Source organism: Cnephaeus nilssonii (genome assembly GCF_951640355.1).
Source record: "Cnephaeus nilssonii genome assembly, chromosome: 9".
Lineage (NCBI taxonomy): Eukaryota > Metazoa > Chordata > Mammalia > Chiroptera > Vespertilionidae > Cnephaeus > Cnephaeus nilssonii.
The window spans coordinates 3,750,842-3,778,058 of NC_137080.1; positions in this window are offsets into that span (position 1 = coordinate 3,750,842).

Genomic DNA, 27,217 nt, shown 5'->3' on the forward strand with positions numbered 1-27,217 from the left:
TCTTTTCTCACGCCTGCTCCCTACCTGGCCCGGCTAGCGCTGCTCGGACCCGGAGATCTCTGAGCTGGGCGCCTGGGAACAGGTGGGCGGAGGCACAGAATGTGAAGCAACTTACCCAGAGCCACTTGGAGAGGTGGCGAAGCTGGAATGGAAACGCACACACAATAACCGTGATTCCATCACAGCGAACAGGTTACTGAGTAGGTAACTGTGTGCCCTGCAACATACTGGTGCTTTCATTTAGCTCCTTGAACCCCAAGGCAGTCCTGTGGGAAAGGTGTCTTTATCGCTCCATTTTATACCTGAGGAAACGGAGGCACAAAGAGGTTAAGGGACTTTCAGGTCACGAAGCTGGTAAGGGAACAAGCCAGGGTTTGCGCCCAAGCCAGACGGCCCACCCAGAGCCTGTGGCCGAGAAAGAAGGTGTTGGCGTGGCTCAGAGGGAGTGGCTCCGATGTCCAACTGGGGACATCAGGCAAGGGTTTGTCCAGGCGGGAAAATGTCCTTTACCCTTCTCGGTTCTTTGGCTGGCCTCCTAATTAAATTGGCATAAAGCAGATGAACAAGAGGAAAACATTTCATTTCGGCCATATTGAAGCCCCATAAAAAATAGGAGACCCAAAGGTGAGGCAATTGAGGCTTACATGCCATCCTAGGCGAAGGAATGGGATGAGTTAAGCCTGCGGCTTCACGGGAGAGGACGACAATTCCCAGAACCACAGGAAGAGCCGGAGTTTGATAATCAGAGATTTGCCCCGAGCTGCAGGGAAGTCTTTCAGATTAAAAGGTCATCTGTGGCAATAGCTCTCTTTCTAAGCCAGGCTTCTGTCTAAATTCTGTTAGGCGCTCCTGGGAGAGGTGAAGGATTTTCTTGAGTCCCCTGGGTCTCGACTGCCCTCAAGTTCAAAATAACCCACGTGCCCAAGGAGCACATTTTGGAGTGGCGAGTTCTGCTCCCTGTCAGGGTCATGTGTTTCAATCCCAATGTTATGGTTGACACAGGCCGAGATCTCCAGTGGATACTCAGACCCCCAGGTGACACATTGTTGCAAACTGGAATATTCACTTTGTCTCAAAGTGGTTTTTTTCCTAATAAAGAGAAAACGCATCTTTACCAGGGCAGGCTCTGCTAGAAACACCTTAATCAAGTGGTTTAAGTTAGTGTCCCCAACATTTGTAAAGAACCAGCACCTCCTGCTCTCTAAAGTGCTGTGATGAAAAGTACTGCTAACGGTTAATACTGAAGCCCAGAGCATAATTATGACTCAGATGCAGATGTGAAATGAACATGTCAAAGGTATTATTTAACTCATTAATTAATGGAAGAACCAGGAACATGTTACAACTGGTTTAAGGTAGATTCCGGAGAGAACCCAACATTTTATATATATAGGCAGTCAGGACGCGGACGTTCAGTTGCCTAATAGAAGATTGATCAACATCCACAGGTCAAAAATCAACGGTAGGTCTAATGGACACCATTTGCATTTCTAAAGAGAAGAATTAAGAGATAATACCAGCCCTAACTGGTTTGGCTCAGTGGATGGAGCATCGGCCTGCGGACTGAAGGGTCCCAGGTTCGATTCCGGTCAAGGGCATGTGCCTTGGTTGCGGGCACATCCCCAGTAGGGGTTGTGCAGGAGGCAGCTGATCGATGTTTCTCTCTCATCGATGTTTCTAACTCTCTATCCCTCTCCCTTCCTCTCTGTAAAAAAATCAATAAAATATTTTTTTTTTAAAAAAGAGAGACAATACCATCAGTAGTCCACAAATCACAGAGCTGTAAAAGAGCTCAAAGACATGGAAGGCACAGACCCACAGCCAATGAGATAACCCAGAGGGCGCACTAGACAATGCCCAGCTCTCCATTCAAGGTACCCAACAGCACTAGTATATTTGGTCCATTTCAAAGCCGTTCACAATGTTTGCCTTTAGTACAAAATACCACTTCTGTGGTATTCTCGCCAACATATAACCTAAATGTAATCAGAACGAAACCATCAAATCCAGGCTGTGAAGCATTCTACTAGAGAACGGAACTGGACAACTCAGAAATGCCAGTGCTCTGGAAATATCCTCCCTCCCCGCCCCAACCCCCCCAAATAGAGAGCAGCGGGAGCCCCGTCCTGGGTCAGCAGGCTGAGGGCCCGCTCTGGCCAGGAGGCTGTGTTGAAAGTCAAGTGTCACTGGCACACAGCCACACCCTCTGTGTCTGCGCTGTCCTGTGGCTGCGCCCGTCTACAATGGCAGCACTCAGTTGCAACAGAACCCGCGAAACAGCAAGTATTTCACCACCTGGCCCTCTCCAGAAAAGGTGTGTAACTCTTTCCTAGATCAGCGGTTTGCAAAAGTGTGGTCCAGGGCACAGCAGTTTTGGCATTTCCTAGCAGCGTGTTACAAGTGCCAGTCCATGCCCTGGCTGGTGTGGCTCAGTTGGTTACAGCGTCATCCTGTGCACCAGAGGGTCGGGTTTGAGCCAGGGTGGGAGGCAACCAGCCAACCTTCCTTCCTTCCTTCCTCCCTCCCTCCGTCTCCCCCTCCCTTCTGTCTCTCCTTCCTTCTTTCCTTCCTCTCCTCTCCTCTCCTCTCCTCTCCTCTCCTCTCCTCTCTTCTCCTCTCTCTCTCTCTCTCCAATGAAAACCACATCCTCAGGTGAGGATTAAAACAGAAACAAACAAACAAAGCCCATTCACGCGCTCCACTCTGACCTAGTGACACAAACTCTGACCTAGTGCCTCCACGTCTTTGGCGACGGCCCCTGGAAAGCGTTGGAACAAGCTCTCCGGGGGATTCTCACACGCGCGGAGGTTTGAGAAACCCTGTCTTGAATTAAAGGGGAATAAGACAAGACAACAAAATACGATGCACGACCCTTGCCTGGAGCCTGGATCCCAGAAAAGGAAGGGATACGGGAAGCTTGGGGGTCATTGGAAAAACTTGGATGAAAAGTGTATATTAGAAACTCTAAAGGCAAATGGTATAGGGACTAATGCTCCTGTATTTCATTGAAATGTTGCTGCAAACCTTCAAGAAAACAGAGACTCAGAGGTGTTAGCCCAAGACCCCATGCTATGGGTTGAGTTACGTCCCCTAAAAAGATCTGTGGACGTCCCAGCCCCCCGTTACTTCAGAATGTGACCTCATTGGAGAACACAATTAGCTAGCATCACATCGTACTGGAGGAGGCAGGGTCAGTCAGGATGGCTGGGGTCCTGAGGAGAGGAGAGGCAGACACAGAGGGAGAAGGCGGCCACGTGGGAATGCAGGGGTGGCCTCTGTGAGCCGGGGGATGGCGAGCACTGCCCGCAACACCAGAGGCCGGGGAGAGGAGCAGGTATCCCCGCCCGCAGCACCTTCAGAGAGCGCACGCCCTCCCAGCACCTTCACCTTGGACTCCCAGCCTCCAGAACCGTGAGCCCATCAGCTTCTGTGTGAACCAAGCGGCACTTGCTTAGGCAGCGCTGGAGGAAGACACCTCGCACCCACAGGGCAGACCCCGCAGCGCCGGCCACGGCCCGCGTGCAGGCTCCGTCTCCCTGCCTCGGGCCCTTGCCTGGCGTTGGGAACAAGCTCAGGAGGAGGCAGAGCAAGAACAGGGGTCCCCGCTGCTGTGGGCGTCCCTGCGTGGCGTCTGGAGCCAGGGTGCAGGTCCAGCTACCGATGCCCCTGTGGGGTACAACCACCCCGTTCAGCCGGTGGGGCTCAGTGGCTCTCAGGCAGAAGGCGCAGCAAACTCCCGCCGCTTTTCTGAACAGCCCAGGAAATAAAATAAAATAAAATAAAACAAAGCCTGTGTGGTCAGTAGTGTCGTCAGATCCACGTCACCTTTCTTGACTGAGATGACGATGTTGTGAGTGTGTAGAAAGCCCTCCTTGCGCGATGCGTGCCGAGTGCAGTCTCGCAGCATCGGCAGCGTCAGATGGTCCAGAAAAGGGAAGGCTGCAGGGCTCCGAGTACAGGCAGAAAGCTGAGGTGCCTCTTCGGTTCCAGTCAGGGCCCACGCCGGGGCTGCAGGTCCAATCCCCAGGAGGGGCCTGCAGGAGGCAGCCAATCAGTGATGCCCCTTTCTCATTGATGTTTCTGTCTCTCTAAAAATCAATAAAAACGTTAATATAAAAAAAGAAAGAAAGAAAGCAGAGGTCGGAATATTAACAACCACTGAACGCAGGGAAGCCTGGTCGGTGCTCTTGTAGTCGCCTCTCACCTCCTGTGGAGGTTTGACGTTTTTTAAGAGAAAGTTGGGAAAGAAATGCCATCATGGAGGAGACTGTCTGAGTAGAGCGTGGAAGGACGGGGTGGGGGGATGTAGAGAAAGGACACTGTAGCCGAAACCGGTGTGGCTCAGTGGATAGAGCGTCGGTCTGCGGACTGAAAGGTCCCAGGTTCGATTCCGGTCAAGGGCATGTACCTTGGTTGCGGGCACATCCCCGGTGGGGGGTGTGCAGCAGGCGGCTGGTCGATGTTTCTCTCTCATCGACGTTTCTAGCTCTCTATCCCTCTCCCTTCCTCTCTGTAAAAAATCAATAAAATGTATTAATAAAAAAAAAAAAAAGAAAGGACACTGTAGACAGGAGAACACGGCTCAGGGAGAGCCGGACGGAAGCTGTGTAAGGAACAAGACTTCTTTGCTTGAGTGAAAACCATATGGGAACCGAAACGACTCTAGCCAAGGATTGTGCTAAATCCTGGCCTTATACAATGTATTCCTTCCCTCAAGTAGTTCATGGCTTAATAGGGACCATAGTCCATTTTAATATAAGTTTGGAACAATTTTATTAGGGCCATTTCCTATAGGATCTTTTTTTTTTTCTCTTCTTTAATAGGCTAGAATTGATATTTCTTTTTTTAATTTCTTTATTGATTATGGTGCTACATGTGTGTCCTTATTCCCCCATTACACCCCCTACCCCCCCCCCTCATGCCCTCATCCCCCTGTTGTATGTGTCCACTGGTTAGGCTTATATGCATGCATACAAGTCCTTTGGTTGATCTCCTAGACCAGTGGTCGGCAAATTCATTAGTCAACAGAGCCAAGTATCAACAGGACAATGATGGAAATTTCTTTGGAGAGCCACATTTTTTAACCTTAAACTTCTTCTAACGCCACTTCTTCAACATAGACTCGCCCAGGCCGTGGTATTTTGTGGAAGAGCCACACTCAAGGGGCCAAAGAGCCGCATGTGGCTCGCGAGCCACAGTTTGCCGACCACGGCCCCAGGCTGAGGGAGAGGACCCAGGAAGGCCAGCTGGGAAGGGGGTCACTGGCGAAGGCGGGTCAGCTCACCGAGTAGCAGAGAAGCCCCGCCGCGGCCAGCTGGCCTGGGCCCTGGTGGCAGCAGGCCCCCTCCGGCCCGCGGGGCAGGTGCGGCGGCCCGTGGCGGGCTGTGCTGGACCCAGCCGGGGACTCTTCCCCGCGACGTCCCTCCAGAGTGCGTCCTCCTCGGGAAGCTGACCGCACGCTCACGGGAAGGAGAGGCACTTACCAGATGCCCTCGTTTATCGCGGAGCGCACATCGGAGCCGAGAGGCCGTAACTCATTGACGAAGACACGAGGCTCAAGTGCGCTGACTCATTGTGCCCGGAGCCAACGGCGGCTGGCGGCCAGTGCTGGGGCTCTGGTGACGTGTCCACACTGTCACCGCAGGTCCTGGCGCCTCCATCTTCCTCGCACAGGGCTGGCCGTTTCTCCCCTCCGAGTCACAGGGGCGGGGGCAGCCACCGGTGCCTCAGCTGACCGTCTGACCTCACACACACAGAAGGAGGTGCTCCTGCCCGGCCAGTGTGGCTCAAAGGCTGAGCGTCAACCTATGAACCAGGAGGTCACAGTTCGGTTCCTGGTCAGGGCACACGCCCGGGTTTTGGGCTCGATCCCCAGTAGGGGGCGTGCAGGAGGCAGCCAATCAATGGTTCTCTCTCGTCATTGATGTTTCTCTCTCTCCCTCCCTCTCCCTTCCTCTCTGGAGTCAATAAAAACATTCTCAGAGGGTCCCAGGAGACTTCCCATCCACGCCCATGGTCAGGATTGGGTCACGTGCCCTCCCTCTGGTTGGAAAATCTCTGGGATGCAAGGGCCTCACACCTTTAGGCTCTTGGTTGGGAGGGGCTTTGCCCGCGGAGGAGGGAATGGCTGCAGGAAGGCAGCCAGCCGTCTGGGCCTCAAGCCTCTCTCCCCGCCCCCTCCATCCCAGGCCACGGCTCCGGGGAGTCACGAGGTACCCAGGTGTTCCCGAAGCCACAGGCCTGCGCGCTCCCCTTGGCCAGTCACCCCGTTCTGGGGGGAAGACAAAGGGCTTCTGCAGTCTCTTCTGTCACCCTGACTCAGATACTGTCATTGAGCAGCTCCCGGTCTCCCTGCCACCAGACGGGTTACCTGTGACCCCCTCTCCCTCGGGCTCCAGCTCTCAGCGAGGAGGAGTTTGCGAGTTGAAGTGATGGGCTTTTGCACCAGATCGTACAGTTCGTATCCAAGCTCTGCCCCTTATTTGCATGACCGTGGCAAGGTATCTCATTTCTCTATGCCTGCACAAAGGTCTCGTCTTTTAAAGGAGAATAGTAAAAGCACCCATCTCATAGGTGTGCTCTGATGAGTCAATGATAGAACGCAGAATGGTTCTGGACGTCTAGTGAGTCTTTAACAGCATTGTTTTGTCAGCTGTTATTGTTCCTCACTTTATGTCCAAGGAAATCTAAATTTCTTAAGTGACCCTTTAAGATCCTATAGGTCCTATAGTATAGGACCGTGGTCGGCAAACTGCGGCTCGCGAGCCACATGCGGCTCTTTGGCCCCTTGAGTGTGGCTCTTCCACAAAATACCACGGCCTGGGCGCGTCTATTTTGAAGAAGTGGCGTTAGAAGAAGTCTAAGTTTAAAAAATTTGGCTCTCAAAAGAAATTTCAATCGCTGTCCTGTTGATATTTGGCTCTGTTGACGAATGAGTTTGCCGACCACTGCCCTAGGGCACCACATAGAGTTCCTTATAGTTAATACTTCTTTTTTTAATCCTTACCTGAGGGAATGTTTATTGTTTCTTTTAGAGAAAGAGGAGAGAGACATCAATGTGAGAGAGAAACATTGATCAGTTGCCTCCCATACACACTCCGACCAGGGGTCCAACCCACAGCCTAGGCATGTATCCTGCCTGGGAATCGAACCCACAAACTTTTTGGCATGCAGGACGGTGCTCCAGCCAACTGAGCCGCCCGGTCGGGCCGTTAATAACGCTTTAGATTAAACTTTCCGTGCGTCTGTCTCCTGATGGACGCAGGCTGCTACCGCATGTGTAGTTGGCCTTTGTGTTACTCAGAAGAGCAGGCAAGCAGCCAGACCTGGAGCACAGGCTACCGCTTGCCAACCCCTGATCTAGAAAATGGACGCATGTGGAGGACATTGTGGTTCAGTGTTCAATATCTATTACACCCCGGCTCATTAGTCCAAGCCAACCAAAGCTATCTACTGGTTCAGAAGTGGGCATGCCCAAGCCATGCCGTGCCAATGCGGCCGCCCTGGAGGCTTCTGGGAAGTCAGCATCCTTGCTCTTAAGAAAATGCTACTGCCCAAAGCTGGCCCGGGTGTGGGCAAGAAACCTCAGAGGCCCAGTCATCACGAGCAGCTCTCCCACCAGCTTTAGGAACTATTCGACAACGTGGACGGTAGAGAAAAGCGTGTCTCTAGCCTTCTTTTCATGTGAGCTGAAAAAAAAAACAACACCTTCCAACTTCTCTTTATTAGCTCTGAATTGGGTCATCTGTTATTTCAGCTAAAAGCATCCTGAGTGAAAACCTCCTTCAAAGGGTAGTTATGAAATCCTAATGGATAATGTCACCATGGCATGTAAATTGTAAAGCACACCTGAAACTAATATAGTATCGAATGCCAACGGTAACTGAAGAATAAATAAAAGCCCTGGCTGGTGTTGCTCAGTGGTTAGAACATCGGCCTGTGCTCCGCAGGGTTGAGGGTTTGATCCCCATCCCCTGGTCAGGATGCGTGTGGGAGGCAATCAATAGATGTCTCTCTCATCGATGTTTCTCTCTCTCTCTCTCTCTCTCTCTCTCTCTCTCTCTCTCTCTCCTCTCCCCCCCCCCCCCCCCTTTCCACTCTCTCTAAAAATCAAAGGAAGCCCTAGCGAGCTTGGCTCAGTGGATAGAGAATTAGCCTGCGGACTGAAGGGTCCCAGGTTTGATTCTGGCCAAGGGCACATGCCTGGGTTTTGGGTTCGATCCCCAGTAGGGGGCGTGTAGGAGGCAGCCAATCAATGATTCTCTCTCATCATTGATGTTTCTCTCTCTTTCTCCTTCTTCCTTCCTCTCTGAAATCAATAAAGAAATATACTTTTTTTAAAATCAAAGGAAAAAATATCCTCACTCCAAAGGGGAGGATTTAAAACATTTAAAATAGTCCAGCTGGTGTGGATCAGAGGTTGAGCATCGACCTATGAACCAGGAGGTCACGGTTCGGTTCCCAGTCAGGGCACATGCCCGGGTTATGGTATGGGCTCAATCTCCAGTGTGGGGCGTACAGGAGGCAACCAATCAATGAGTCTCTCTCATCAATGATGTTTCTATCTCTCTCTTCCCCTCCCTTCCTCTCTGAAATCAATAAAAAAAATATATTTAAAAATAAAAATAAAACATTTAAAATAAATAAATAAGCTCTGCCAATATGAATATTGGTAATCTATACTAATAAAAGGGTAATGTGCTAATTAGACTGGATGTATTCCGGATGACCCTCTGAATATCCTCCTGGACAAAGCCATGGCTGCGAGAGCCGAGGCAAGCCACCAAGGCTGGGAGGGCCTATCGCAGAGCCCTGGCCAGGTTGGTAGGGCCTCCCTCTGCACAGCATTAATCACAAAGCCCAGGCAGGGTGGACAGGGCCTCCATGTGGGTGGTGATGCGGACCATCAGAACCCCGGCCAAGTGGGCAGGGCCTCTCTCTGCTCTGCCATTGATCCCAGAGTCTCAGAAGGGTGGGTAGGGCCTCCTGTGGGCAGGGATGCATGGCAGAGCCCAGGCTCGGTGGGCAGGGCCTCCCTGTGAGCGGGGATTAATGGCGGAGCCCTGGCCTGGTGGGAAAGGCCTCCCTGTGGGCAGGGATGAATGGTGGAGCCTAGGCCGGGTGTGTCCCCGATTGGAGAGGGTGCAGGCTGGGCTGAGGGAGCCTCCCCACCCCACCATGCACAAATTTTGTGCACTGGGCCACTAGTATTGAAATAATCACCAAAAACCCCTCCCTCAAGTCAACGTTGGGTCTCAGTCACATTGACCATCCACACAGGCCTTTTGACACCCATATTCCACTGAAAATCAAAGCCCTTCCTTTCTCTTCAGTAAGTTTTTTAAACTTATTGCTGACACGATTACAGATTCCCCCATCCCCCCTCTACTCATCCCCACCCAGCCCCCGCACCCTCCCTCTGGCCATCGCCATCAATAACTTTTTAAAACTGCAAACTGTTATTTCTTTTAGCTTGAGATTCCCAACCCACATAAGAAAAAACGCGGAGCAGGAAACCAACAGTAATTATTAGCCTGTCAAAGTGATGCACTGAAGTTTCCTACGAGCAGCTCCCGCCCTCCCTCTTCTCCCCTTTCCCGCTCTTCTGGAAAACAGCAACGCCGCATCGGCTCTGAGGGTGTGGGGCTGGAGTCAAAAATCGGTCTTCTTCCACGAAACAGCTTCTGTCCCCGAGTAAATCATCACAGACCGATATCACTGGTCCTCCTAAGTCATGTTCTCTAGTGGGAAAGGGGTGCCAGTGGGGGGAAGGTATAAGGAGGGGTGTGCGCGATTTAGTAAAAACGGAAAGTTTAAACTCTCCAGCTCTCCTCTCCCCCTGGGAGGCTGAGCGCAACTGGCAGTATTTTTTTTCTCTATTTCTTTTTTTATGTTTCCGTGATGACCCAGTTTCCTGATGATTTGAAATTTGAAACAGGGAAATAAATTAATCCAATGTGACATCTCATAACGTGCGTCGCCTGCCACTATGTCATAGGTGCCGTGCACAGAGACGGGGAATACACTGAGAAGGAGCCGCTCTGATGCAGCAAGGCCTGCCCTGCGCCCTGCGGAGCGTGGTGCTGGGTGAGGACCATCATTAACCTCCCCACCGGCCCAGTAAGGCGTCTTGGTCTCCGGTTTTACGCGTGAGCTAGTTGAGGTTCACAAGAGGTTAAAGCGACTTGCGGAGGGCTGCAGAGCAGGAAGTGGGGGGCCGGGAGTCACAGAGAGGTCCGGGGGATCTCAGGAGGTTCGGGGAGAATGACTCAGTTGGGAAACGCTGAGAAAAGTGTGAGCTGCCAGAAGCTTAGAAAAGTGTGAGACTTCGAGTAGTAGCGTCGCGGGCTGCGAGGCCAGCGCCAGGGGTGGGGCCTGCACATGGGGGTAGCAGGACTCCGGGGACGGCACGTGGGCATGTGCAGGAAAAGGGACGACAAGCTGCCGGGCGGTGCAGCCGGTGAGCTGGAGCTGGCATCGGTGCCAGGAGACGTCCACGCCGCACGCTGCTCCCAAGCCCTGGAAGCTCTGGGAGGGCTCGGGTTCACGCAGCTGATTGATGGGAGGACTGGGACTCCAGCTGAAGGCGAGTTTCTGAATCCAAGTCCATGTTCTTCCCCGTCAACTGACATCTTCCCTTGAAGCCCGGCACAAAACCCTCCTCCTCCACAATTCTCTCTGGCTTCCAGCAGCCTCCGCTCTGATGCCAAGGATGGTCTTCTTGTGTGGCGTTTGCCAAATACTGACTTGTGCTGTTAGTTCACACTCCATCTTTGTGCAATTATGCTTGTGAACTCAAAGACAGGGGCTGTGTTTGGTGCCCACATAGTATTTCTATGCCCTCCACGGCTCTAATACAACACCAAGCACCAACACACTCACTGAGGGGATGTCAAATCGACCTGGCAAGATAGCTTGGCCAGTGACACATATCTAGATGAGTGAGTCTTCTCCTCATGGGTCTAGATGAGTGGACCCTCTCCTGGAGGATCTGGATGTGTGAGCTTTTCCCTGGTGGATCTGGATGTGTGAGCTTTTTCCTGGAGGATCTGGATGTGTTAGCTTTTTCCTGGTGGATCTGGATGTGTGAGCTTTCTCCTGGTGGATCTGGATGTGTGAGCTTTCTCCTGGAGGATCTGGATGTGTGAGCTTTTCCCTGGTGGATCTGGATGTGTGGACCTTTCCCTGGTGGATCTGGATGTGTGAGCTTTCTCCTGGTGGATCTGGATGTGTGAGCTTTTCCCTGGAGGATCTGGATGTGTGGACCCTCTCCTGGTGGATCTGGATGTGTGAGCCTTTCCCTGGTGGATCTGGATGTGTGAGCCTTTCCCTGTAGGCTCTTGAATAATAGAAGTGTTTATAGGATGCACTGTGGTTTTATGGTTAAGCGTCTGTACTGCCAAAAAGGCATCCTGGGTTTGAAACCCTGCTCTCCTACATTCTGGAGATTTACTTAATCCCCTCAACTTTGACTTCCTAACCTGTAAAATATGCATAATAAGGAATGGCGTTAAAGTGCCTAGCACTGCCACGCGCGCACAGAGAGCACCTGACACGGAAGTGCTCAGGATGGAACAGGCGTGGTCACGGTTTTTAAAAATCAGCGACAAAGGCGCGGGCTGAGAGCACATAAGAAAGCAGACTAGGCATTCGCAGCGGTGAACGTGACTTCCGCTCTGCTGCTCTCTGCGGCGCTGGGGGCTGTACTTGTAACCCCTGTGAGAGGGACCCCCCTGCTCCACAGGGGGCTGCGCCCTTTCTTTGGGCGTAGGTTTTACTTGCGCGTCGCCCTGTGCACAGAAATCAGTTTTCAGTGGTGTCCAGCAGGGACCCGGGAGCCATTCCTAGCTCTTTGTATCAGCAGTTCTCAAAGTGTGGTCCCGGGAACCCCGGGAGCCCTGACAGCCCGAGCGGTGTCTGTGAGGTCAGCGCGCTGTTCCAGAAGAAAGCTCAGGCGCCCCGTCTCTTCCACGCGCGCGCGCACGTGCTTTCCCGGGTGTGAGGGTGCCGTCTCTCAGCTGAGGGCCGGGGGCTCAGTGTCGCTGTGTCTTTTCCTTGTCTGCTTCCATTTTGAATATGGTCAATACCCACAGACAGAACTCACATTAAAGGAGAAGGAAAAAGAAACCGCTTCGGGGTCTCCATAATTTTTGTTCTTTTTTTTTTTTTTAAATACATTTTATTGATTTTTTTACAGAGAGGAAGGGAGAGGGACAGAGAGTTAGAAACATCGATGAGAGAGAAGCATCGACCAGCTGCCTCCTGCACACTCCCCACTGGGGATGTGCCCGCAACCAAGGTACATGCCCTTGACCGGAATCGAACCTGGGACCCTTGAGTCCGAAGGCCGACGCTCTATCCACTGAGCCACACCGCTTCGGGGTGTCCATAATTTGTAAGAGTACCAAGGCACCCTGAGACCAGGTTCAGGAGCCCCAGATCTAGGTGCCCGTGCGCTCCCTTTGCGGGCCCGTGAGAAACCCCTGTCCTGCATCCGCCCTGTTGTTGTAAAGCCCCCCCCCCCCTGCCCCCAGCAGTGCTGAGGACGCCCTCTGACTTCAGGATACGTTTTCCTGATGGGCCTGTTTCAGGAGGTCCTGCCCGCGCTCCTGTTCATCATCGTGGTGGCACAACAAGCCAGGCCCACGGACACTGTCGCTGAAGAATCGCCTTCCTGTTAGGTTAAGAAGGCCCCCCCCCTTCCCGCCCCGTGCCAGTCTGCGGCTCCAGAGAGGGGCCCCCCCCGCAGCCAGCTGTGCTCGCTGTCCGTTTGCTCCGAACTTGATTTTCCGCCTTGAGCACTAGGCTTCGCTCCGAGCAGTCCTAGCGTTTGTAAACGCGTTCCGTTGGGAGTCCGGACACTATTTTTGTTTCCCAAGAGTATGCTGTGGGGGTTACAGACGTTAAAAAGGCTGGGTGGGCCGGGCTAATTATATATGGATTATTGCCTCGCGGTTTCCTGTCCCACAGACCCCATGCAGATGGTGCAATCGAGTCCAGGCCGACTTGCCCCCAAAGAGACGGCAAATCTCGGCAGGAGGCACCCAAGCCCCAGGGGTGTGTCTCCGTTGACCTTGGCATCCCTTCAGCGAGCCTGCCCTTGCTGGTGGGCGAGGGAGACGGCGGCGTGCGTGGGCTCTGCCAAGGCCCCGCAGACTCTGACTTTCCCAAACGAGGGCTGGAGCTGGCTGGCTTTGGGCGACAGAGAGAAACCAGACACCTTTCAAGGAGGAACGGCAAAGGCACATTCCCCTTTAATTACACAGCTTCCCTCCCTGTCTCCTCACTTCCACGCAGGCCCTTCCTGGAGGGGCCCTCGGAGGAGCTGGCTCTTCTGCAGATAAAATAGGTCCTGAGAGCGTTTCCAGAAGACATCTGCTTTCTTTGGCCAGTTGTTGCCGTTAATCAAAATTTATGTGGAATGGCTAGTCTTTGGCAGAACAAGAATATAATCAAGATGACCCCGAAAGGCTGAGAAAGGTTAATGGACTGAAATAGCGGTTTGTGAATTCCACGAACAGGCACAACGAGTCTCCCAGGGTCCCTGAAACATGGAAATAGAATGAGGTCCCGGCCTCAGGGGCACACCACACAGTGGGGGCCAAGGGTACAACCCAGACCACTTGAGAGCCCTTCCGTCTCCGGGGCCACCCCCAGGCCAGGCCACCCTCCGCTCCAGCCCCCTGCCTGGGCTCCCTCCCTCCTCTCTGCTCCCGGGGAGCCACTGAGAAGTTTTAGAATGTTTAGAAGGCTCTAGAATCAGATTTCAAAGCACTTGCCAGAGACTATGCCTCTCAGCTCTCCATCCCCACCCCCACCTCCACCCCCACCCCCACTTGAAAGTCCTTCCAGGGACCTCGGGCCTCTCCTCCCTGGGGCCTGAGTCACCCACTTGCACCGGGAACCAAGTTTGCAAATACTTGTCGACCGGGCTCAGAGGGAAGGTTCGGGTGCAGGTTTAGAGAGCTCGTGTGTAGCTCCCAGAGCTGAGATAAATATGCCAGGAGCTGAGGAGGCAGAGAGGAAGAGGAGGGTCCCTGGGGGAGCAGGCAAGAGAGGCTCAGGCCGCCTCAGGTCTGCAGGGGGGGGGGGTGAGGGGGGCGGCCTCCCGCTGCCCTTTGTTGAGGATCGCCAGCCTGTTGCCCGCTGAGTAGCTGGTTTTAGTCAACTCATACCAGTGCCTCCTGACTCCCCATTCCGCTGTCGGAGGCCCAGCTCACTGCCAAGGCCCCTAGAAGAGAGGACCGAGGTGCTTGGGGGCGAGCACCGGGGCTGGGGGCTGGGGAGATGGAGGGAAAGCTCACTGTGGCAGGCTGGCTCGGATGGAACTCGGTTTTAAGCCCCGGGTGGAATATGCTGAGCCTGCTGTACTCCCAGGACTCTGGTAGCTCACTGCCTTCAGAATGGGAGAGAAGCACAAAGCCAGTGCCCACCCCAAAGGCAGAGCGCCACCTACAGGTGAGAAAACAAAATTGAGCGTCCTTAACAGGTCAGATGCCGGGGCCTCCGTCCAGGAAGGGACCCAGCACCCTGCCTGCTGGGCTGGCTCCCGGGATGGGCGAGCACAGACAGACAGGATGAGGGAATCCAGGCAAATGGCTCTCAGGGCCGAGTGCCCAAGGCGGCGCCTCCGGGAGAGAGCTCCTGAGCCCGCCGGCGGCCTGAGTGGTTGGGCAGCAAAGCCCAGGCGCCCAGGCAGGCGGGCTGGAGCGGCCCCAGGGGGTGGGGCAACCAGGGAATGGCCACGATGCCTAGGGGTCTGAGGGTCCTGAATGGGGCTCCACCAAGTCGGCCCAGTGGGGTGGCCTTGAGGGACAGTGTGCCTCCCTGGGGGCCAGCGAGAGCCAGAGGCCGTGCTCTGGCCAGTTGGGTTCAGTGGTGAGAGCATCAGCCGTGGACTGAAGGGTCCTGGGTTCGATTCCGGCCAAGGGCATGTACCTCGGTTGCAGGCAACCAATCGATGTTTCTCTCTCTGTGTCTCCACTCTGAAAATTAATGGGACAAATATCCTCCGATGAGGATTTTTTCTTCAATTGAAGAACAAGAAGGCCAAGGACCACAAAGTGCCTTCCCCACCACAGGACGGTGTGGGAGCCCGAACCCAGATGCCACCTGGGACAGAGGAGGAGGGAGCTCGGTTAGAGAGAACCCCGAGTTACCAAGCAGTTCCCTGAAAGAGGCTGCAGCGAACTGGAGGTCACTGAGCTGTGGCCGGACAAAGGTCTCCATCAGCAGAAATGGCGCGTTGTCAGCCGCGGGGAGCCCGGGAGAGCAGTCCTCCTTCTGCGCCAGGCCCGTCGATGGAGGAGCGTGGCCTTTATCTCGGCGTGGCAGCCTCCCGCTCACCCGGCAACGTATTTCCCAGTGCTCTCGTCCCTTCGCCCAACACTCGCCTCTGGGACCAGGAGCCCAGTCTGCCTCCCTTTCACCCACAGCATTTCCCACCGAGAGCCACTTGCTTGTTTATGTTTATTTTTTATTTTATTGATTTTTTACAGAGAGGAAGGGAGAGGGATAGAGAGTTAGAAACATCGATGAGAGAGAAACATCCATCAGCCGCCTCCTGCATACCCCCCACTGGGGATGTGCCCGCAACCAAGGCACACGCCCTTGACCGGAATCGAACCCGGGACCCTTCAGTCCGTAGGCCGACGCTCTATCCACTGAGCCAAACCGGTCAGGGCCACTTGCTTGTTTATGACGTGTCGCCCCACTGGACGGCGAGCTCCGTGGGGGCGGGGACTGTGACCCCGCTCGTCTGCGCACAGACCCACGTACAGGGGCACCTGCCCAATGTTTGCTGAACAAGTGGACACATGAGCAGACAACCGACAACGCAGCATAAGGAAGGACTCCAGACAGCGCACTAGGAGCTGAAGGCTAGGCATGGCTGGCTGACCGCTCAGCTCACGGAGGAACAGCCGGGAGAGAAAACCAGTGGCTGTCCTGGGACGGGAGTGGGCAAGGCCACATGGATGAGGGGGTGGGCAGTCCAGAGGGAACGGCATTCCCACAGCTGTACAGTCCTCCCCTATCAGAAAAGGAGGGGCTGTGCACCATTCAGAGGAGGGAGGGGAGCTTTGGGGAGCTGGCCTCTGCCCCCCACCGGTGAGGTTTAAAATAGACCACGTGTCCACAGTGTAACCCATGCTCCATGCAAGTTGCAGATTTGCTGAAGAAGACCCTGGAGAGAGCAGGATAAATAATAACAAAATATGGTAAAGTGGAACCCGGCCAGCGTCGCTCAGCCCTTGAACGTTGACCCATGAACCAGGAGGTCACGGTTCCATTCTGGTCAGGACACATGCCCGGGTTGCGGGCTCAATCCCCTGTGTGAGGTGTGCAGGAGACAGCTGATTGGTGATGTTCCTCTCTCATTGACGTGTCTATTTCTCTAGCCCTCTCCCTTCCACTCTCTCTCTTAAAATCAATAAAAACACATTTTTTTAAAAAGAAATAAAATGGAGTAGATTATCTTTAGCCTGAAGAATGCTGAAGAGTAATGGTCATACAGGTGGTCTCTTTTCCATTTAGAAAGTGTGCATTTACAGAGGCAATAAATGAAGTCAACAATTTGCCTTACGAATTATTCTCATAGTTCGCCACCAACAAAATGTCATCGGCTTGTTGAATGAATAAATGATCGCAAATGCTGCTAAGATTTGGCGTCACTTGACATTCTTTTTTCTTCATTTTACTTTATTTTTTTAAGTATATTTTTATTGCTTTCAGAGAGGAAGGGAGAAGGAGAGAGAGAAACATCAATGATGAGAGAGAATCATTGATCGGCTGCCACTGGGGATCGAGGCTGCAACCCGGGCTTGTGCCCTGACCGGGAATCGAACCGTGACCTCCTGGTTCAGAGGTCGGGCGCTCAACCGCTGGCCAAGCTCTCCATTTCGTTCTGAGAGTCCGTTCCTTAAAGCCGGGGGCAGTAAAACAGAAAGGGCTCAGAGCAGCAGCAGGCGCGCGTGGGCGGGGACTTTGGCTCTCTAGAAATGTTCTAGGAAAGAAGGAGCCGGGGCGGGGCCGCTTCGGTTCACTGGGAAGTCAGAGAAAAGGGGCCTTCGAGGCAGGCTCAGGGGGTGAGCTGCTGCTGCCCACTGCCCGTCGCTGCGTGGGGACCCTCAGCGCTTAGAAGCATGCCTGAGGGGGGAGGTGCGGCCTGGCTCCTGGGAGGGAGTCCACCTCAGTCCTTCCTCTGAGGGCTTAAAGGCTGGAGCCCTGGGGAGGTCTGAGAGGAGGATCTCCGTGGAATATTCATTATGCTGATGGTGAAAGGGAGAGTCCCTCACCTTCTCTTGCCCTGGGGCGTGGTGGCACAAAGGACGCTGATTGGACCGCTGCTCTCTGTCTGCCGGAGTCTTCAGCTATTTACCCTCAGGGTGGGGAGGAGACGTGTAAACCTTTTACTCCTAAGTGTGCTGGTTAGGGAAGATGGGATTTTGTGACTTTCTGCTTGGCCATTTAACTACCAGTCTCCGTTTCCCTGTTCCCCTTGTCCTGGCTTACCAGGCTGTCTCACTCCCTCCTCAGGGACTTCCATCCCCAAAACCGTTTAGGGGCGATGAGGGAGGCCGGCCGATCTTCAGTAACTGCTTCCTTCACTTTGTGTTCCTATCGGAGGCTGAGGGCATGCTGGATGTGTCCGGCTCAGGGCCCTGAGCTGTGGCCCTGTCCACTGGGACCGGTCACTGGTCTCCCTCTGGAGGACTGGATGGCATCGTCCTCTGATGAGTATGACATTACTCGGTGTGACCCCTCTGGGCTGAGTGATGGAAAGGAGTCTGGGGGTTTAATATTCTGCCAAGCCTCATCATCAGTACATGTACACTTGGTGGAAATGTTTAAAAATAACATGGTACACATGTGAAACTCCTAAGGACCACGTGACCCAGGACTGGGGTTGCTGCTTTAAATATTAGCTCCCCTAAAAGACCAGGCACCTTCTTACAACTCAATTTTTAAAAAGACAAATAACCCAATCAAAAAGTGGGCAAAGGATCTGAATAGACATTCTCCACGGAAGTTACACAGATGGCCACGGAGCTCATGAAAAGGGCCTCAGTCATTAGAGAAATGCAAGTCAAAACTGCAAGGTACCATTTCCTACTCACTAGAATGGCTAAAACCAAACAGTGAGGTGAGTCCTCGCCGGTGTGGCTCAGTGGATAGAGCCTCGGCCTGCAGATTGAAGGGTCCCAGGTTCGATTCCAGTCAAGGGCACATGCCTGGGTTTCGGACTTGATCCCCAGTAGGGGGCGTGCAGGAGGCAGCCGATCAATGATTTCTCTCTCATTGATGTTTCTATCTCTCCCTTCCTCTCTGAGGTCAATAAAAATAACATAAATAAATGCTTAGTGTCAGCATCACCCTTAAGAAAACAAAAGGTGAGATAATAGCGGTGTCGGCAAGGGTGTGGGGAAACTGGACCCCGCCTACACTTCCCCGTGGGATTATGAAATGGTGTCGCCACTTTGGAAAACAGTGCCAGTTTTTAAAATGATTTCCGGGGACCCAGCCATTTTCCTCTGAGGTATACACCCAAGAGAAATGAAAACAGTTGTCCACATAAAAACTCGGGTTTTGCTCTGCCGGTGTGACTCAGCAGCTGAGCATCGTCCCAGGAACCAAGAAGTCACCCACTGATTCCTGGTCAGGGCACATGCCCAGGTTGCGGACTCGATCCCTAGTAGGGTGCTTGCAGAAAGCAACCAATCTATGGTGTTTCTCTCTCGTCGATGTTTCTATCTCTCTATCTCCCCTCCTCTCTCTCTAAAAATCAATTAAAAATATTTTTTAAAACTCGTGTTTATAGCAGCTTTACTCATGATAGTCAATTTGTGGAAACAACCCAAATTTTCATCAACTAACAACTGGCTAAATAAACTATGGTATATTCATAAAATGGAATGTTATTCAGCCTTAAAAATGAATGAAATACTGGCACATGATAGCACGTGGATGAAGCGTGAAACCATTGTGCTAAGTGAAAGAAGCCAGACACGGAAGGCCACATATTGTATCATTCCACTTATATGAAATGTCTAGAAAAAGGAAATCTATAGAAAAAATAGATTAGTGATTGCTTAAGGATGGGGAGGGGCTGGAGAGGAGCTTTGAGGTGATGAATATAGTAAAACGTTTTAAATAGGCAAATTGTGTGGTATGTGAGTTATATCCCAATAAACCTGTTTAAATAATCTAGTCTATAATAATAAAGGGATAATATGCTAATTAGACCAGACATCATTCCGGACATCCTTCCTGACGAAGCTGGGGCCAGAGGGAAGCCAGCCCAAGTCCCGGGTGCCTGCCAGCAGCCGGAGGAGGGAAGCCCGGGTCCCAGGTGCCTGAGAGAAGCTGGTGCCAGAGGGAAGCTGGTGCCGGAGGGAAGCTGGTGCCAGCAGCCAGGGGAAGGAAGGCCTACTCTTTTTTTTTTTTTTAATATATTTTATTGATTTTTTTTTTTACAGAGAGGAAGAGAGAAGTATAGAGAGTTAGAAACATCGATCAGCTGCCTCTTGCACACCCCCTACTGGGGATGTGCCTGCAACCAAGGTACATGCCCTTGACCGGAATCAAACCTGGGACCCTTGAGACCGCAGGCCGAAGCTCTATCCACTGAGCCAAACCGGTTTCGGCGGAAGGCCTACTCTTTACTCTTGCACAAATTTTCGTGCATTGGGCCTCTAGTGACAATAATAATAAAGACCAGGCACGTACCCAATGAAGAACATACCTATTCTGGATAAAGCAAGGTACCTGTGTATTGTACCAGTTGAACTCATAGGTGACTATGCATATAAGAGGAATTCAATAAAATAGTTGATAAATGAATGGATGAGAAAGTAACATTCCAATGAGTGAGTGTCTACTATTTTTCCAGAGCACAGAGTGAGGAACAAGGGATAAATACCAGGAGGAAGCTGTGAGATCAGGTGTCTGGCAAAGTGACCTCGCATGAACCATTGGGCCATGCAGTAGAATGATCTGTTATGGCCTATTCATTGTGAAGTTGAAAATCAAGCCAATCCAGTGAACCTTTCTCTGGCAAGAATCAAATAATTTAACCCAGCATTTATTCTCACCCGCCCTCTAACACTCTTCATCAGCTGTGGCAAATGGAAAGTCAGAGCATCAAAGAATCCACAACCTAGTTAGGGAGGCAAAAGTAACACCCCTGAGAAGTTAAAGAATAAGATCCAGCCTGTTATTATCATTCTTAATATTTTGGGAATGGTGACATCTTCCTCTTCCCTTTCTACTCTTCTCCATCCTTAATAATTGTGTGGTTGTGGCATTTTAAGTGAGTTAAAATCAACTTCATTTTGAGAATTCCATATTTCTGTGATAGACACCTTGACTTACCTAAAAAAAATTAAGGCTAGAACACAGCTGGCATGGTTCAATGGTTGAGATTCGACCTATGAACCAAGAGGTCACGGTTCGATTCCTGGTCAGGGCACATGCCCATGTTGTGAGCTTGATCCCCATTGTGGGGCGTACAGGAGGCAGCCAATCAATGATTCTCTCTCATCATTGATCTCTCTCTCTCTCTCTCTCTCTCTCTCTCTCCCTTCCTCTCTGAAATCAATAAAAATATATTCATAAAAAATTGGGGCTAGAAACTCTAAAACAGGGTGGGGTGTATGATGAACAGAGAGGGTGCATGATGAAGATGCCATACTACTTGTGAGATAGTTTACTTAAGGGAACATGCTCTGCTTACTCATGGAAGAGGAAGCGTTAGACAATGGACCCGATACAAAGCTCCTCCCCCGATGCTGACGAGCAGATGGTGTTGGTTTTGGAGATGGCCCAGCTACTCCTTACCAGACCTGTTGGGGCAGAAGGAATTGCATTTCTTCCTGCTTCTGTCTTGTTAGTGAGAGAGGAGGACCCGCACTCGCTACAGCACACTCAGGGGCGTCCTTCAAAAGGAGCGCAGCTGTGCCCGGCCTGCGGGCCTGTGAACCAGGAGGTCACAGCTCAATGCCCAGGCAGGGCACACGCCCGGGTTGTGGGCTCGATCCCCAGTGGCAGCCGATCAATGAGTCTCTCTCATTGATGTTTCTGTCTCTCTTTCCCTCTCCCTTCTTCTCTGAAATCAATAAAAAAAAAAAATAAAGAAAAGAAAAGAATTCCTATTTAAAAAAAAAAAAAAAAAAAGGAGCGCAGCTGTGTCCCAGTTCTGAGTCCAAACCACAGCCTAATGGTTCAACTCCCACCAACCAGGAAACCAGACTCATTTTCCTGTAGCCGGAAGAACGTTGCACATGGAACACTGGGCCAGAGTTGGATGAGTGGACTGCAGAGGACCCTGGGTCTGTGGGGAGAGGGGCCCTGGATCCCAGAGAAGGATGCCTCCTCCGTCTATCCTTGTGTCAAGAGATGAGTTGCCCCCAAGGGGATTCATCAGACCAGCAGGAGCCATTGACCCTGATCTTCAGGGTCTGCCCTTCCACAGAGAGAATGAAGGAAAGAGGAGATGTGCACACGGGTGACCCACAGTTCTGTCCCCCGGTGGTCCCCTGCCCGGTTCTGATGGTGACCAGTCATCATGCAACAGCCACAGCTCGAGGACATGACACCCAGCATTTCCAACCCAGGAGGTGAGCGGCGGGGTCACCCCCAGGCGCGCTGCTGAGACCAGCAGAGTGCTGGCTGAGGGGAGGAGAATCTAGAAGGGAGAGAAAAGAGGGAGCTGAAGAACAGCAAGTGGCCTCAAGACTACCTGGAGCCAGGGAGACCAATCGTACTCTTGTTAGTTTCCCCAAGAAAAGAGACGAACCGGAGCCGGAGGAGCTGTGTCCAGGTGAAGGCGCTGTGTGGAGCCATTGCACAGGAGGGGGTAATAGTGCTGTCCGAATTCCCTCTTCCCAGCCAGGCCCCGCCTCCCCGGGGCAGACCTGCTGACTCCCGGAGGCTCACACTGTGTTCTTTTCCAGGCTGGTCCTCACCTGAGGGAGCTGCCCGACCCGAGGTAACATCCCTCTGGGGAGGGGGGAGGGGAGGGGAGGGGCAGCCCACACCCAAGGATTGGTTGCCGCAAAGATCCAAAGGCCCTGCCCTCGACCTCACCAGGACACAGGTGTGTATCCTGGTAAACATTTTACAACTGGTTCTGGGGGGGGGGGGGGGGGGAAGCCCTGCTTTGTAATGTTGGGAGATTTCCACCTCCCACCATGGCCAATGTCCAGACCAAGCTGACGTCACTGAGTGAGGGGCGGGAGGAGAGGCACGCAGTCCCCCCCAGAGCGGCAGGAACCAGTCCGCACGCCACGGACAGTTCTCCAAGGGCCTCCACCGTTCCGAACGCCCGTGGGATCGGCTGAGACCCGTGGGAACCACAGCCCTGCTCCCTCTGCCCTCCACCCAGTCCTGCTCCCTCTGCCCTCCACCCAGTCCTGCTCCCTCTGCCCTCCACCCAGTCCTGCTCCCTCTGCCCTCCACCCAGTCCTGCTCCCTCGTGCCTTCCAGTTGTCGATCCTGAGACACGCCCCAGTACACCTGCCCGCAACCCCCCAGCTCCGTCTGTCTCCCAGGGAACCCACGCCCAGCCGCCCTTGGAGCTGGCGTCCTTGGGAGTCTGTCCTTGGCTCTGCTTCCTTCTCACTCCGCAGCCCCTCCCGGGCCACTTCCCCCCTCCCACACTTGGCATCACCTCTGAGTCAGATGGCTCCCCTCCACTCCGGCCTTCAGAAACTTCCAGGTTCCTGTGGAAGCTAAACAGCTCTCACTGGTGCTCAATATGCACAAAACTAGCTCCTTATCTTCTCCTGAAACCTGCCTTTCTTCTATGTTCTTTTTTAAAATATATTTCTATTGATTTCAGAGTGGACGGGAGAGCGAGAGAGAGATAGAAACGTCAATGATGAGGGAGAATCATGAATCGGCTGCCTCCTGCACGCCCCACACTGGGGATCAAGCCCGCAACCCGGGCAGGTGCCCTGACCAGGAATCGAACTGTGACCTCCTGGTTCATAGGTCAACACTCAACCACTGAGCCACACCGGCTGGGCTCTTCTGTGTTTTTCCAGTCAATGATTCATCCTCTTCCAGCAAACGGCGGAGGACGCCCTGGAACAGCTCTGTCTCCTAAACACCTGGCAATTCTCTCGCTCTGTCTCTGAAAACACGGCCCCTCCCTCACGGTCCCTCCGTGTCCACTTTACCCAGTTCCCTCACCTCCTGCCTGCGCTGTCCTGAGGCCTCCAGGTCTCTCCCTCCCTTTCTCCGTCTTCCTACACATGCGTGTCTACACCAGCGATGACCAGAGTGGGGCGGGCCTGGCAGCCCCATGGGAGCAGGAAGACGGCCTGGGACTCCTCTCTTTACCAGTTTACCCTGTCCCTTTTCAAAAATATATATACTTTTCTCGATTTCAGAGAGGACGGGAGAGGGAGAGAGAAACAGAAACATCAATGAGAGAGAATCGTTGGTCCGCTGCCTCCTGCATGCCCCCCACTCGAGATCGAGCCCTGACTGGGAATCTACCCGGGGCCCTTCAGTTGGCAGGCCGACACTCTATCCACTGAGCCAAACCGGCTAGGGCGAGTCTGTCCCTTTTAATACATGCCTGCCCCAGCCGGTTTGGTCCAGCGGATAGAGCGTTGGCCTGTGGTCCTGGGTTTGATCCTGGTCAAGGGCAGGCATCATGGTTACAGGCTCTTCCGTGGCCCGGGCCCTGTCAGGGCACGTGCAGGAGGCAATCAATGGATGTGTTTCTCTCACATCGATGTTTCCTTCCGTCTTTTCCTCTTTCTTCCCCTCTCTAAAAACCAATGGAAAAATATCCTCGGGTGGGGATTAAAAAAATAAATACATGCCTTGTGCTGTCCGTGCCTCATCCACAGCTGCTTATGACTTACAAAGCAATGCTCCCAGTGAGAGGCACGCGCGCTTCTGCTCTCGTTGGGGTTAGTGGTGCATGGTCAGGAAAGTTCGAAGGTCACGGCTCTCCACGGCTCACCCAGGGCCCTTTCGGCCACACGGACCCACCCATGTCCCTCCTGGGCTCAAACGCCCCCTCCCTCATTGGACCTGCCCAGCTGCCCATGCTGTCATCAGCTTCCTTCCCTGGTGGCCCAGACCTCCTCACGTGGCGCATGCTTCTTTTGCCCTTGTAACACAGATATTTACGAAAACGCTCCTTATTCTCTGGCACGGCTTAGAACAGAGACTGCGTGTATATTTCCCCCCGAGCCCAGCACTGCTCCTGAGGATGGGAAGACAAAGGTTGAATGAATATTTTCAGAATCAGACACCTCAGAGATTCACCTTAAGGATGTACTTTACACCCAAATCCTCTATTTTTCATAGAGACTGTAATGGTGGTCAATACGACACAGCGTAGGATTAAACACATCCTTTTCAGGAAAAGTCGGGGTGCCCTACCTACCAGGCCACTGTAACAAAACAGGTCCCAGAAGGACATCACCAGCAGGTGGCAGAACGGCATTGCACTTCCATCAGTATTGCCCAGCTCCCATCTTCCAAGCCCACCCACCCCCCACCCCCCCAACCCCACCCCCCTACCCCCACCCACCCCTACAGCAGCTCGTGTCCCATGTCCCAGAAGGAAGTGGAGCGCAGGGCAGATTCTACTCCTGGCTCCTCCTCAGCCCTTTGTGCTCAGCCTGGACCTTGGCAAAGGACCTTGGAGACAGGCAGGGCCCTCTCCGAGCCCACGCTCCAGGGGGTGCTGCCTCGGCAGGTCTGGTCTCCGCGCGCAGAGGTCTGAGCGGCCATCCCAGCTTCATACCTGTGGGGTCAGGGTGCCAGCGTGGCTTCTCCTGGCAACGCCCCCTCGACACCAGGCACCTCCTCGCCGGCCCCAGAGAGCCAGGTGGCCGCTAACATTTGGAGAGGTGAGCAAAGGGTGCCCCCTGCCTGTCACTGTGCCCGGGAGCCCCCCACATTCAACCAGGGGTGCCCACGTGCGTGGTGTGTCACGGGCGTTCCGCGTCAGGCAGAATGCCCACCGCAGAGCCCGTCCCCGGCACGGAGGTTCCAGAGCCCCGTGAGGGCTTTTTGTTGGGTTGGGTGCTGTCGGCAGATGCCCTCACCCTCCACCCCAAGACTGGACAGGCTCCAAGCTGGGCCTCTCCGGAGAGAGGAGCCTTCAGGGAGTAGATCATGATGGGGCCTGGGCCTGGGCCTCATCCTTTGGAACCCCCAGATCATTTGGGGGAGAGGAGGTCAGAAGGACCGAATGCCCCCCTTTTCCTGGTGGAGCCTGGAGGCACCCAGAGCCCAGCAGGACAGACAGGGTCCCACCCGCCAGCATGACACAGTCCATACCAACCTGCTGCAGACTCACCCCGTTCCCGGGACTGTTACAAGCTCTAGCCCACCGGATTTCACACCCACCCGAGGAGTTCAATTGTTTGAATTGCCCTTTTTCTCCCAGGTGAGGATGAAGTGTCTGCCTCACTCAGAGATGCCGGGCAGGACTTCACAGACCAGAAGGCGGGCTCCCACGCCTACCTTCCGTGCCCGTCGCTGCCCGGAATGGGCACGGAGGAAGCAGAGTGGGGCCTGCCGAGGCCTGAGGTTGAGGAGATAGGACTCTTCTGTGAGCCGCATGGATCGCCCCCACGGGCCAGTCCAGACCTGTGAGTAGACCTCAGCCAGGGTGAGGCTCAGCCCCCCACTGCCACCACGGCCCCACGTAAACCCTCCGCCATCAGGAAGTTATTCCGAGGAAAGGCTCCAATCAAATGGATTGATTTCTCCTCTCCAATGAATCGACGGCTCAAAGTAGAAATTAAACTCAATACCAGAAAAGTAAAGAGAAAATCCGACTTCCTGCACATCGGACCGGGTGCACTGAGATTCCTACCCAGTAGAATGAGGGAAAGGAAGGACTCAACACGTTGAGTATGTACTCTAGCCCAGACCCTCTTCTACATCAATACACGAATCCCCCCCACAGTCCGCAAGGGGTTCATAATCTCCCCTCTCCCCACATTGACGGAGGACACCCAGGATCAGAGAGGTCAAGGACTAGCCCTGGGCGGGGTAGCTCAGTGGTTGAGCGCCATCCCATGCATCCAGAGGTCGCTGCTTTGATTTCCAGTCGAGGCACATGCCTTGGTTTTGGGCTCAATCCCCAGGAGGGGGTGTGCTGGAGACAGCTGATACATGTTTCTCTTTCCCCTTCTTTCTCTCTCTCTAAACTCAATAAAAACATATATTTTTTTAAAAGAGGTGAAGGGCTGCAAAGGCAATAGCCATATGTGGTGGAACCAGAATTCAAATCCAGCTTTGCCCAGTGTAGACTCACAGGGTACTCCCACCACACCCTGAGGCCTGACGGAAGAGGCCACCTCCCCCAAGCTGCCATCTGACAGGCGAGGACACAGCTCCGAGAGGAAGTGAAGGCTCCTGGACACGCCAACCAGCCCGCTCGTCTCTATCCCCTCACTCAGCCCCTTCCTAGAAAACTTAGGAGGTTCTAGAATCTTCTCTCATTTGGTAGGGATGACTCCTTTCAGGGTGCAGCTCTTGGCACCACCTTATCTCTTGATTTTGGTAAGAGGAGCTTTGCTGAAAAGCGCTTGGCAGCTGCTCAGGTAGGGGAGTGTTTACAATGTAAATGGCTTTATGGAGGGATCCTGGTCATACAATAAACTGCATAAACCACCCATGTAAAGCAGCCGCCAGCACAGTCAAGAGACTGAAGGAATCCACCCTCGGGAAGTTTCCTGTGCCTCTCCTTTGCGATGCTTCCCTCCTGACTCCCGCTAACAGCCTCCGCTCTGCTTCCTGTCACTGTAGGTAAGTTTGCATCTTCTAGATTTTACTCTAAATGGAACCATGTGGCATGTGCGTCTCGTTGTCTGGATTTTTTCACTCACTGTAATTCTTTTGAGATTTATCGATGTTGTCGCATGGATCCACACTTCATTCCTTTTTATGGCTGCGTGATATTCTGTTGTACCACTTGCTTGCTTATCCACTCACCTGCTGATGGACATGTGGGCTGGATGCTAGGAACATTAGTGTACGTGTCTTTGAACATATGTCTCCTTTTTCCTAGGAGCAGGCTGGCCAGATATATGGTAGGTATATGTCTAATGTTTTAACATACTACTAAACTGTCTTAAAAAATGGGTGCACCATTTTACATTTCCACCAGCCGTGTCTGAGAGTCCCACTTTCCCCACATCCTCACCAACATTGGGTGTGGTTAGTCTCTTAAGCGTTAGCC